The sequence below is a fragment of the Nicotiana sylvestris genome, chromosome 6, assembly GCF_000393655.2.
Source record: "Nicotiana sylvestris chromosome 6, ASM39365v2, whole genome shotgun sequence".
Lineage (NCBI taxonomy): Eukaryota > Viridiplantae > Streptophyta > Magnoliopsida > Solanales > Solanaceae > Nicotiana > Nicotiana sylvestris.
Genome location: NC_091062.1, coordinates 66794119 through 66807678, shown reverse-complemented (window position 1 = coordinate 66807678; position 13560 = coordinate 66794119).

The following is a 13560-nucleotide window of genomic DNA, read 5'->3' as shown; positions in this document are numbered from 1 at the left end:
TAAGTATTTAAAATTGTATGTTCTTAACTTTGCTCAACTGCTTTTACTAGGGTGTCTTGATGATCCATTCTTGAGTGAGTCATATGCCATGTGCGTGTGGGGTTTTGTGTTAGTCTATGCATTGTATTAGATGTCTAGAACTTGCCCCGCGTGTTTGCAAAGCGAAATAGTAGTTTTGTTCAGTCTTGGAAGTGATATATGCGTTTCTTTGTTGAGCCAGATATATATATTTTAACCGCCTAATTGTTGTGTATCGTAGTTAACCCCTTTGAGCATGTAATCTTGTTTCTTTGGCAACCACATTACAAACCTTACCCAATTGTTTGAATTAACCATCTATTTGAACCTGTTCACTTCTCATGAGCACTTAAATTGTTATAAACTTTGTAAAAGTTAAAGTATGGGGTGGTTGGTTTGGCATTTAAGTGGAACTAATGAAATAAAGAGAAAGGTGCACTGATTTGAAAGAGAAAGACCCACTTGAATTGAAAAAGAAAAAAACAGAAAAAAATAGTTGTATTGTGTGCAGATATTCATTGATAAGTGGTAACTCTTGATGTAATTGTGCTTAAATAATTTGGGAGTTGATGTATATTGATGTTAAGGTAGAGTCATGGTTTGACATAAGTGTGGGATTTTAAATGTTGAAGTGTATGTATTAAAGTGCTTAGGGAGGTGTAATCACTCTTATATCTAAATGTATCATACCCGTCCCGCAGCCTACATTACAACCAAATAAAGTCCTACTTGATCCTAGACTGAACGAGCTCGATTAGTAGAGTAGTATACTACGGGCAAGCCTATGGTGCATCTTTTGTGGCATATGAATGTTATTTCTGAGAGTGAGTGAATTCTTTCTATATTGAGTTCCTAATTGTTCTTAAATTTTATTGTATGAAACTACTCTTTTTTGTTGTATGAGGGCACTTGATTCATGAAGGAAAGGTAATTTTAGTGACCTCTATGTTAGAGCAAGTGGGTGAGTTGTGAATAATGCGTGGTACTTGTAAGTCAAATCTTGAGGTGAAGATGTTATGCTTTTGTGCTTAGTCTATTTTAAATATTCTTGGTGTGATGAGTTAGGAGAATTGTTTAAAAAGGTCGTGCTATATATAGTGTAGTTTGATTTATCGAGAACGAGCAATGATTTAAGTGTGGGGTATTGATGATAGGCTATAATTACGTATTTTAGTCGCTTATTACACTCTAATGTACTGCACTTTATTGAGTTTGGGCTTTAATCGCTAGTGTTTTGTATTAATTATATATTTATGCCTTGTAGGAGTGATTCCGATCTATGTAGGCATTATGGAATGAATTCAAGTGATTTGGAGCTTTGAAGTATAAGTAAAAGCCTAAGGAATTAAGCTGGGATTGTGTTCGGGGATCAATGGATGATAGTTAAGAACGAAACGAAGAATCGAGCGGGCATACGGTGCATTGTCTAGTAAAATACACATAACATTTCGCTCAAAACTCCGTTTGGGCTCCACAATATATCATTGGAAAGTTATTCGAAAGGGCTACAATTTTTATATTTTGCATTTTGCGAATTTCTACTACCGCGCCACACAGTGCACCGCAACGCGCGCCACATCTATGCAATTTTCCAATAGTCTGTCAGAAAACAGCTCTCTGAACTTCCCCACTGCTGCGCCGCACAGTGCACCGTAGCGTGCGGTGCGCCTATGCAAATTTTACAGAGCCAGAATCCTATTTCTCACGGGAAAAGGTATTTTCGTCTGGGCCCGACCCTACTTGGTATAAATACATGTATAAACGCTATTTTGAGGAAAGTGGGACATAATTTAGACCTAAGGAGGCAAGAACACACTAGGAGCAAGGCGGGGAATTCTTCTACGAGTTTTCACTTCTTCCTATTTCCATTATTGGTTATGAATTCTAGTATTGTAGTTATGCATACTATTATGAATAGCTAATTTGTTATCTAGGGTTGTGTTTGAACCTATTGGAGGATGATTTCCTGTTACGTTAATATAGATTTGTCGTAGTATTTTCTCTATTTGTTCAACTACGTTATTATTGTGGCTGGTTGAAGAGCTCTCAATTGACTGTGCCTATTTAGTGCGTATTACTCAGGAAATAGTGCATATTTAGGTAGTTGTTGAACAATATCACTCCTAACGTATATGAGGTATCAATACAAAGGGTTTAAAGGTGGGATTAGGGATAACAAAATCTTGGGTGCGATCCGAGTGAGCCGTACTTAATGCCAGCTAGCGTAATCGGGAGAATATCTCTAGTAAAGTATGGTAATTACTCAGGAGAGAGTTACGACAGTCTGAGCGCTCATGATCGGTAGAGAATACTTAGGCGAATTTATAGAAAACGTAGCGGGAAGGATTCCGACAATTGGGGAAATCATAACTCTAAACCTCCTTAATTTTATCTCTAACCCTTAGTATCTTTAGTTGTTAATTTACTATTTAATTAGTTAAATACAAGAATCTTAATATCTATAAGTTAGGAATTGTTCAAGTTTGTGTTCTTGGTGATAGTGAACAGCTGTAGCTAAGCCTTAGTTCTCTGTGGAATTCGACTCCGGGCTTGTAAACCGGATTATATTTGCAACGATCGCTTAGTCCTTTTTATAAGGCATAGTTGGGCGTAATCAGTCCCCATACTTTTCGGTGACATACCTTAGTATTATCGAAAAGTTGGTGAAGATTTCTTTCTTGGGGAAAAAGTTCCTAAAAAGTCTCTGACGCTTGAAAGGACGCACATTTTCTCGCATTTAATACCCCGAACACGTGTTGCCCCATGATTCAACAAATATTTTCGCCGGCTTTCGAGTTAATTATGACCATAATTTTTGTTGTCTATAACTTCTCTGATGTTCATCATTTTTACTTCTTCACTTTCACAACTTTCATAAGTCATTCTTTTTCTCTATATTTGCTTAGAAATCTCTCATAGCCTTCAGTTTTCTCAGCAAGAATCTTACTAACCTTTTATTACCATAGCTTCTTACGCTGCTTTCTCCGGCAACACTAGTCTTCTCTTCGGGGAGGACCGAAGAAAAACAAGGACAAGAAGGTCGAAGTCGATTCTGAACCTCCCATTGTTAGTACCATCATACCACATCATCTCAGCATCGCGAATGACTTTCAGGAGAAGGTTCATTCTGCATCTTCACAGACTTGGTCAGTTAAAAGGTACCCCTACTTCATTCGCCCTTCCAGTATCCCAATAATTTTGGAGTTTTGCCACTGATATCATGTCTGCTTAGCACAAGTAGGCCCGACCCATCTACATGGCAGACGGTGGCTGTAGACATGTGATTTTTGACCCTCCCTGAGATTTTATATATTTTAGCATGTAAATATTTAGTTTAGGCCTAATATAGTTATTTCAACTAATTTTGACTCTTTTTGCTTTATTTTATCACAAAAATAAAAATTACAAAAATTATTTTTCTCTTATTTAGCTAATTAATATTTTTATCCAGTTACTTTTAATTTGTCTACTAAATTCAAAAATATAAAAATAATTCCAGGAATGTTATCGTAATTTTATAATGATTTTTCATTTTTTATCTCTTAGTATTATATTTCGAAAATACAAAAAATAGGTTTGTTTCATCGGGTAGTCTTATTTTAATAGTTATTTTACTTAAGTAGGATTAGTTAATAAATGACATCGTATTTTAGTCTCGTTTGCGGGGAAAGAATAAAACTTGGGCTCGAACAATCCATTTTAGGCCTAATTTTTGGACCTAGCCCATAATCCCTAGGCCTATACCCCCTAACCTAAAAACCCTATAAAACAAACAAAATCCCTAAAAATTCTATCCGTCGTTTTCTCCAAAATAAGGACTCCCCGTGATTCTTTCATCTTCTTGGCTACTCTATATCCAAAATATCAGTCAAAAATAACTAAAAAAAAGGGAGCACCCCAATTTCAAGAAAGATAACGGCAGACCCTTTTTGATTTTTTCAAACAATTTTCAATTGTCTCCTTCCATCCAATTAAATCGGCAGCCATCTCCATATTTTGAAAAAAAAGGATCGATAATCCTCATATTCAAAAAGCATAAAGAAAGGACTTCACTTTCTTGATTCTTACAATTGGAAAGAAACACACGCACAGTAACATACACCAAAGAAAAGAGAACAAAGCCAATCTTTAAACAAATCGGAGAAAGGCGTCTCGAAATTAAAGGTTTGGTCTGTGTGGAAATTCAATTGCGGAAAAGGAAGTTCAAATATGTTAAAGACACTCTGTTACATTGGATTTAGCCAAGGACGATACGACTAGCAAATTTATTTTAGTAAATTTTGTTTGTTTTATTTGGGAACATAAATGTCTAATTTGGTGGCTCGGACTGGTCGGCATCAATAGTGATATGACGTTGGTTATCGCCGGTTGTCGGATATTTGGGAGGTTTTAGTTTATCGTTTGATTGAGGTCGATTTGAGTTTCGAGCTTTTCGGTGTCGATTCGAGGTTCCGGTTTGTAATTTTGGTATTTCGGTCCAAGGATTATTGCTTTGTTTAGCCCGGTTGATTTGCAATTTTCAGCTTTGTTCATCAATAAAAGGTCTATTTCTCAATTTGTGTTATGATGGCTTGATATGCGTGTTGGTTGATTTGTGATTCTACGTTGTTTGAGTAACATGTTTTAGTTTTTTCTATATAATTAAATTGTTTCAATTAGTTTTTCTTTCGATTGTGATGTACGTAGCCTTGATTCTTGAATAAATGCTTTTAATCGGGTAGATGGAAAAATTGGAGTTGTTTTCTTTCTTGGCAAGGAATAAGAATAGGTCATAAGGTGGGTTTTGGACCATAAGGAATCTAGCCAAGTAATAGATCATGTTAGCTAGCCTATTTGCCTCAACAATATCTTGTTCATAAATTTGGCATCACAACAGTCTCAAAGATTAGGAAAATAATTAAATGCGTTAGTTGCTTTAGGCGCACTTATTTAAATTGCTTTCCTTATTTATTAAATTCGGGGGTGCATTTCATGTGACCCGATTTCAATTTTCAACAACGTTAAATAAAATGTGTCGTGGACCGCGGGTGCATTTCATGTGGCATGGTTCAAGGCGTGTTTTAAATAACGTTGAATCTTTCTAAAAATGATTAAAAGCGGTTAATAAGTTAAAAATTCACCATAGGCTAAAACATGTAATAAATCAGATAATGGGCCAATTATAATAGTTTAAGCAACCGAGCTAGAACCATAAAACTCAGGAATGCCTAACACTTTCTCCCGGGTTAACAGAATTCCTTACTTAGAATTTCTTTTTTCGCAGACTTCAAAAGGAAAGTCAAATTTTCCTTGATTTGGGATTTAAAATAAACCGGTGACTTGGGACACCAATAAATATTCCAAGTGGCGACTCTGAGAAATTAAATAAAATAATCTCATTTCGAATAATGTCATTTAAAGTGGAAAAACTACTTTATATACCCCTCGGGTGGTAAAAAGGAGGTGTAACAGCTCTGGCGACTCTGGTGGTAAAAAGGAGCTTAGAATAACTGTTATACTTGGCTTTTATTTATTATCTGATTTTTACATGTTTGAGCCTAATGTGCTAAATGTTGCTTCTTACCGCTTTGATATTGTTTGGACTGTATATAAACTGTTACGAAACCTTCTTCTCTCTCAATCTTCTAAATCATCTGGGAAGTGTGCACTTTGTGTGACTTCTTTTCTGTTCGAGTCATATCCCAATTTTAGAACGAGGTTCGTACAAGTTGCAAAGCTGATGAAACTTCTGTATTCCCGGTACACTGCCCCTCCCCCCCGGCTCGAGCTGTCCACTTGGGTAAGCCAAGTCTAGAACAATACACCCAGGTTTTAAACCTAGAATAACATATCCTCATGCCAGATCCCTAGTAGGAATTTTTTTTTGTGTGCATTTGACTTTGGGGACTCAACATTGGGGTTGGGTCCGTCTAGGACAAGTGTACCCGAATTAAAAGACCATCCTGATGCATCTTACGTGCTACTTGCGTATCTTTTTGTTTTGGCCTGCATGTTGACTGGCTTCTAGAATTGGGAAAGAAAATGAAAAAAGAAAGAAAAAACAAAGCAAATAAAAAAAAAGGAGAAAAAAGAAAAGAAAGTGAGAGGTAGGCATTTGAAATATCCTGAAACTCTGCCGAAATTTTGAAAAAAAAGAAGAGGAAAAGTCATTTCAAAATAAGTCAATTTCTGTTCCGTCAAAACTGGGCGAACTACGCGGGTCTGATTCTCACCGGATGTGAGATACGTAGGCAAACCTCATCGGTTCCGGCCCATAATTTTCAAAAATTCCAAAAATATTTTCTTTTACTTCCTCTCTAGAAAAGTCTTTTTTTTGAGACCCCAATTTTCAAAAATCCAAAAATATTTTTCATTACTTGCTTCTTTAGAAAGCCTTTCTTTTAGACCCTAATTGTTTTTTAAAAAAATATACAAACATATTTTCTTTTAATTTCTTCCAAAAATATTTTCATTCTTCTTTCAAAATTGAAAAGAAAATTCAAAATTCAAAAATATTTTTTTTAGATGCATTTCTTTCATAAATTCAAAATAAAATTCCAAAAAATAGTTTCTTTCTTCTTTAGAAGTTTTTCTTTCGAAATTCCAGGAAAAATTCAAAAAAAAATCTTTCTTCTTTAGAAGTCTTTCTTTGCAAAAATGCTGAAGAAAAATCAAAATCCAAAAATATTCCCTTTCTTCTTTATAAGTCTTTCTTTCGAAAAATAAAACAAAAAATTCAAAAAAAGTTAGTTTATTTACTTTATTCATGATCTTCCCGAACTACACAAGATCTGATTCATGTTCCCACATGATACGTAGGTAACCCACATCAGGTTCGATCACCATTAAAAAGAAATAAAAAAAATGAAGACATGAAAATATTGATAAATAATAAGGACCGACTGAGTCCATTCTAACATGTTTTATTTTGAATTGTGAAGAAAGTTGAGGTGGTCGGTTTGTGGTAACCTGGAAACACAAGATCCAAGGAAAAATGATAACTGACATCGAAGCTGTTACAAGTGCTCAAGAGACTTAGGGTCAGAGGGTTCAACAAGAGTCTACTGTGTTTTAGAAAAATAGAATACTGAAACAACAAATGACCGAAATGTGTCAAACATGGGCCAGTGGTCAAGGACAACCTCGTCATGAGTCACAATTTGCTACATAGCAAGAGCAGTACCACTCTCTTGAGTACCACTCGTACTCGTTTGATCTTCCTGCAAACATTGAGAAGCCTGCCCGAAAGATGATACAGGAATAAATGACCCAAAGAGTGAAAAGTTTAGAACAATGGTTGAAAAACATGCAAGGGTTGGCATGTCAAAAGAGTGTTGCCTTCAAAGATCTATGTATGTTCCCCGATGTCCACTTGCCGCCTGGTTTCAAGACTCCCAAATTTGAAAAGTATGATGGACATGGAGATTCTATAGCCCACCTGAAAAGGTCTTGCAATCAACTGAGAGGTGCGGGAAGAAATGAAGAATTGTTGATGGCTTATTTTGGGGAAAGCCTTACGAGAGTAGCCTCCGAATGGTTTATGGATCAAGACACGTCTCGCTGGTATGTCTGGGATGACATGGCACAAGCCTTTGTCAAACAGTTCCAATACAACATTGACATTGCCCCAGACCGCAATTCCATTTCAAACTTGAAGAAGAAACCAACTGAAAGTTTCAGGGAATATGCCATTAAATGGAGAGAGCAAGCAGCCAGAGTTAAACCACTCATGGATGAGCACGAGTTAATCATTGTCTTCCTTCAGGCTCAAGAGCCAGATTATTTTCAAAACATGATGTCCGCAGTGGGTAAATCCTTCTCGGAAGCAATCAAAATGGGGGAAATGATTGAGAATGGTCTTAAGACAGGCAAAATTATAAGTCAAGCAATTCTCAAAGCCGCAACTCAGGTTGTCCCAATTGAATCCGATAATTTTAGTGACACGAATGAGAAGCACGAAGAAATCATGATGACATCAGGGTCGAGAAGAGGTCCTGGGAGAGCATCTCGAAGGTATGAGCAACCTCATCAGGTTTCCCATGATTCCCCTAAATACTATTATCCACTTCAGAACCCTCAATACTCTGTTGCTGCACCTCAGTATGTTGCCCGACCACCAAGACACCCCAGAAGGCGAGCACCAGCACCGCAAAATCTCTACCAGCCTCCACAAAATTTTCAAATGTCCTATAACCCACATCCAAGCCAGGGGTATAGAAGGGAACAAAGGCTGAAAGATAATTTTACACCAATAGGAGAGTCCTATGCAAGCTTGTTTAAGAAATTAAAGCAGTATGACATGATTGCACCTATTCCTCCAAATCATGTGGACCCCCGTGCAAGAAGCTTTGACCCTTCTAAAAGGTGTGAATACCATTCCAATGCCCAGGGGAACAATGTTGAAAGCTATCGGGATTTGAAAAGAGAAATAGAAAGGATGATCCAGGAAAACCTGATTGTGATCCAAGACAGTGACACCTAGAATATCGCGCAGAATCCTTTACCTGCACATCATGATGCACACTTTGTGGAGATGATGCCTGGTGACATGGAGTATGAGAATCCTCTTGGGAACTTGTTAACTGAAGTTAATAATGTTGAAATTGGAGAAGGCTATGCTGATTCTGATGAGCAAATTTGTGGCTAAATGTCAAGCCTAGCGATTGAAAAGTCATTCCCTCTTCACTAGGAAGGAATCTTGGTAGCTTGTTTTGATGTTGTTTCTATTATCTGGGTTATTTCAGGGTTGTGATCCAGATTTTATTTGTTTTATTGAGTCAAACCCTTCTATCCCTCCATTGTGTTTGTGTGAGTCTTGTCTGTCTGTTCTGTTGCTATTTTCATTATTCGAGTTATTTTAGGGTTGTAACTCGTATTTTGGGTTGCTTGTTTAGTTGTAAAACCCTTTCACCCTTTACTCAATAAAATACAGTTTGTCCTTTTGTGTCATTCTGTTCCTAGTTCTTTTGTCGCTAGTTCTAATGACATGACATGCATGCGAAAATTTTGGCCAGATCTTAGGAACCGATTTAATCTGGAATTGGATAACTGAAAAAAAAAACACTTTTGAGGATGAGTAAAGAGTTGAAATACTTTGGAATTAAGGTCGAGTAAAATTCACATTCAAATCATTGTGAAGATTGGGCTTGAGGATGTTTAATCAATTGAAGTTTGTTGGAAAGTTTGACATTAAGAGACGGAAAGTGTCTTGTGACCACGAAACACCAAGAAGAAGGGCATGTTCATCAATGATGTGATCACGACAGGATACTATAATTGGCTTTCCCGAGGTTGGGAGTCCCTTTTTCTGCTACCCAAAATACTTTATATCCTTTGTCACCCCTTTGAGCCTGTGTTATTTTCTTTGACCACCCTCTTTTGGAAAGTTTAGAGTCAAGAGTCAAAAAACAAAAAAAAAAAGAGGAAAAAGAAAAAGAGGAAAAAGAAAAAGAAAAAAAAGTCCATGTCCCAAGAGTACAAACTGGGGCAATTCTTAGAAAGTTCAAGTGAAAAAAAATGAAGAAGAAATGAATTGTCAAAGGTCCATGCCCTCAAAAAATAGAAGCCGGGGCAACTTATTTTTGAAAACAAAAAGAAAAAAAAAGATAGAAAAAAGGAAAAAGACAGAGGAAAGAAAGTTGAAAAATAGTTAGGTCAAATATTTGAACTACGTTAGACCTGATTCCTTTAAAATAAGGATACATAGGCAGCCTCACAGTTCGATCCAACCAAATAAGAATTTAGAAGAAAAAGAAAAAAAATAAAAAAAATCCAAAAATCCCCAGCATCTAAAACTGGGGTAAAGATTTTATTTCATTTTTGAAAGAGTCGATTCCAAGAGTTGTAAGTCTACAACCCCTCATTTTGAGTTTATTTTGAGCCTTCATGCCGACCTTTTTTTCCAACCCTATCCAAAAACCTTCTAAATAAAGACCTCCCAATATGCCTTCAAGAATGCCAAGAGACGCATAAAATGAGCAACAGTTGTCACACGACATAGAACATCGTCGAGTTGCTCACAAAAAGAGGGAAAGAAAAAGAAAAAGAAAAATGAGAGAGTCTTATTAGTGAAAACCCTCACGGGAACAGTAAGACGGCGGTAAGTAGAGATGAATAAATGAGAGAGGCTTGTTGGTAAAAATTTCTCGGGGCACCATTAGTCGAAAGTGAGTCATGAAGATGATGGAAAGGATTGGCATGGATAGACCCAACTTCAAAGATCATAAGAATGGTAAAAGGGAAGATTTGGTCAGTTTGATAGATCGACTGTTAAGTCTAAAATGCCTGTCATGATCATTAAGGCTAGTTATTGAAAAAAAAGAGAAAAAAAATTCTTCCTTCTATCCTTCCGACAGGGGCATTTCTTGTTAATACTTGTTTCTTTGCACCATTGTGTCCTCCACTCTGAGTCAGTCCTTGTCAAAACAAGCAAGATAAGATTTCAAAACTGCTACCAGCTTTTCAGTTGCACAAAATGAATTTGGCCAGCACACTCAGTTATTACTGTCAACATGCCTTGAGGATTCATGCAAAGGCTCCCCTTAAAGACTCTTGTCAGTATACTTGGCGCAAGCAAAGATAACTGGTGATTCTCTCCGACAGACAAATTGCTCAAAAGCAGGAAGTCATTCAAGATATCGGAAAAGGTCACCTAAGCAAAAATCTCCAATTGGGATAAGGCTGTTTGAGCTGCAAATACAAATGGTACTGGTGTGAAACAATCAGAGTTAGTGCAGAATAAAGGTCTTTTGAGACCGACTCAAGCTGATTGAGCAGAAGCCAAGCTGCCCAAGACTCAAGGCCACAAACCGACCACCATTTTCAAAACTGAATTTTTTTTCTTTGTATGAAACAGGAACAAAGTGGTGCAAGGAAAGTGATTCAAAAAGAAAAAAAATGAAAAATAAACAACAAAAAAAAGAGAAGAAAAAGAAAAGACGAGAAGAGCCGACAAAGGGAAGTTTCTCAAATCTTTGCCTTTATTTGTCTTGCTATTGTGCATAAAATCTTGCAATTGATCTTCACATTTTTCCTCCTAGGATAAAAAGTCCTAGTCTGATGGATTTTCCTCCCAATATAAATCTTGGTCTGATGAATCTTTCTCCTAAGATAGAAAACCTAGTCTGATGAATTTTCTCCTAGGATATAAATCTTAGTCTGACGAATCTTTCTCCTAAGATAACAAATTAGAAGACCTAGTCTGATGACTTTTCTCATATGATCAAAATCATAGTCTGATGAATTTTTCTCCTAAGATAGAAGATCTAGTCTGATGAACTTTCTCCTATGATCAAAATCTTAGTCTGATGAATCTTTCTCCTAAGATAAGAAAAGAGACATAGTCTGATGAATTTTCTCCTAGGATCAAAATCTTAGTCTGATGAATCTTTCTCCTAAGATAGAAGACCTAGTCTGATGAACTTTCTCCCAGGATCAAAATCTTAGTCTGATGAATCTTTCTCCTAAGATAGAAGACCTAGTCTGATGAACTTTCTCCCAGGATCAAAATCTTAGTCTGATGAATCTTTCTCCTAAGATAAGAAAAGAGACCTAGTCTGATGAATTTTCTTCTAGGATAGAAATCTTAGTCTGATAAATCTTTCTCCTAAGATAGAAAACTTAGTCCGATGAATTTTCTCCTAGGATAATAATTTTTTAAAAAAAAGGGAAGTCTGAATTTGAAAAAAAAGGGAATCATTTTTTTAGTTTTCTTAAGATTATCAATGTTTAGTTTTCCTGAAATTAGGGGGGCCCGCCTGGAGAATAGGGTCAGTTTTTACTTTAGTCAAGTTTAGTTTATAGTTTTCCGCAAGCTCAATCACGTTTAGAAGACGCACATCCTAGTCGAGTCATTAATTTTACTCTCATCATTGCATCCTTCATCAGCAGCGCATGTAATTTATAGTTTTGTTAACACTCACAGATGTTCCCAATATCAAACTGGGGCAGGAAAACTTCTTTTGTTTTGTTTGTTTTGTTGTAATCAGGCGCCCACCTGGAGAACAAGGGAAGACAACTCAAGTTTCAAGGGAAAGCAGTTTCGAAGGAAGACAACTCAAGTTTCAAGGGAAAGCAGTTTCGAAGGAAGATAACTCAAGTTTCAAGGGAAAACAGTTTCGAAGGAAGACAACTCAAGTTTCAAGAGAAAGCAGTTTCGAAGGAAGACAGTTCAAGTTTCAAGGGAAAATGGTTCAAGGTGCAAGGGAAAACAATGTCAAGTAACAAGAGAAGACGATTCAAGTTCAGCAATCAGGCGCTCACCTGGAAAAAAAAAGGGAATTCAATTCAGAATGCAATTCAGGTCAGCAACAAAAGAAGCTTGCATCAAGAATGCAAGTCATCAGTCTAAGATGATCAACAAAAGTTAGTCACAATCCAGAATAAAAAGAAAAAAGAAAGAAAGACAAGAAGTGAATCCAAATACAGAAGTTAATGAAAGATGTGAGCTGCTCAAGACAGGGCTGAGGTCACAAGCTCTGCATGTCCCGTCTTGGTTTGAAAAGCTCAAGAAGATTGAACCAACACCTGTGGCTAACAAGCATCAAGATTCAGATCAGAATCCGCATGAAGAACCAACCAAGACTCAAGATCAAACTTCAAAAGACTCATAGATAGGAATTTTGTATCTCGTAGCTGATAGGCTTAGTTAGTTTTTTTCAATTTTGATTTTTGATGTAATAACGGGATCGCGGACCGGAACCTCGACGGAATGACACCTCGATCGACTCTCAACCTCGGTACTCCATCACCTCATTCACTTCTGAACTACACGTGGCCTGATTCCTTTATAGCCAAGGATATGTAGGCAGCGCAGATACCAGGGCTCGGTCACATTCTCCTTTCTTTTAGTTTTTGGTCTCTCCAAATAAGGGTCGGGTCAAAAAACCTGTCTCGTCGTTCTTTGTGTGAAAATTCTTTGCGTTTCCAGTCAAAGAGGAGCAGCTGTAGACATGTGATTTTTGACCCTCCCCGAGATTTTATATATTTTAGCGTGTAAATATTTAGTTTAGGCCTAATATAGTTATTTCAACTAATTTTGATTCTTTTTGCTTTATTTTATCACAAAAAATAAAAATTACAAAAATTATTTTTCTCTTATTTAGCTAATTAATATTTTTATCTAGTTACTTTTAATTTGTTTACTAAATTCAAAAATACAAAAATAATTTCAGGAATGTTATCGTAATTTTATAATGATTTTTCCATTTTTTACCTTTTAGTATTATATTTTAAAAATACAAAAAATAAGTTTGTTTTAACGGGTAGTCTTATTTTAATAGTTATTTTACTTAAGTAGGATTAATTAATAAATGAGATCGTATTTTTAGTCTCGTTTGCGGGGAAATAATAAAACTTGAGCTCGAGCAACCCATTTTAGGCCTAATTTTTGGACCTAACCCATAATCCCTAAGCCCATACCCCCTAACCTCAAAACCCTATAAAACAAACAAGATCCCTAAAAATCCTATCCGCCGTTTTCTCCAAAATAAGGACTCCCCGTGACTCTTTCATCTTCTTGGCTACTCTATATCCAAAAAATCAACCGAAAATAACTAAAAAAAA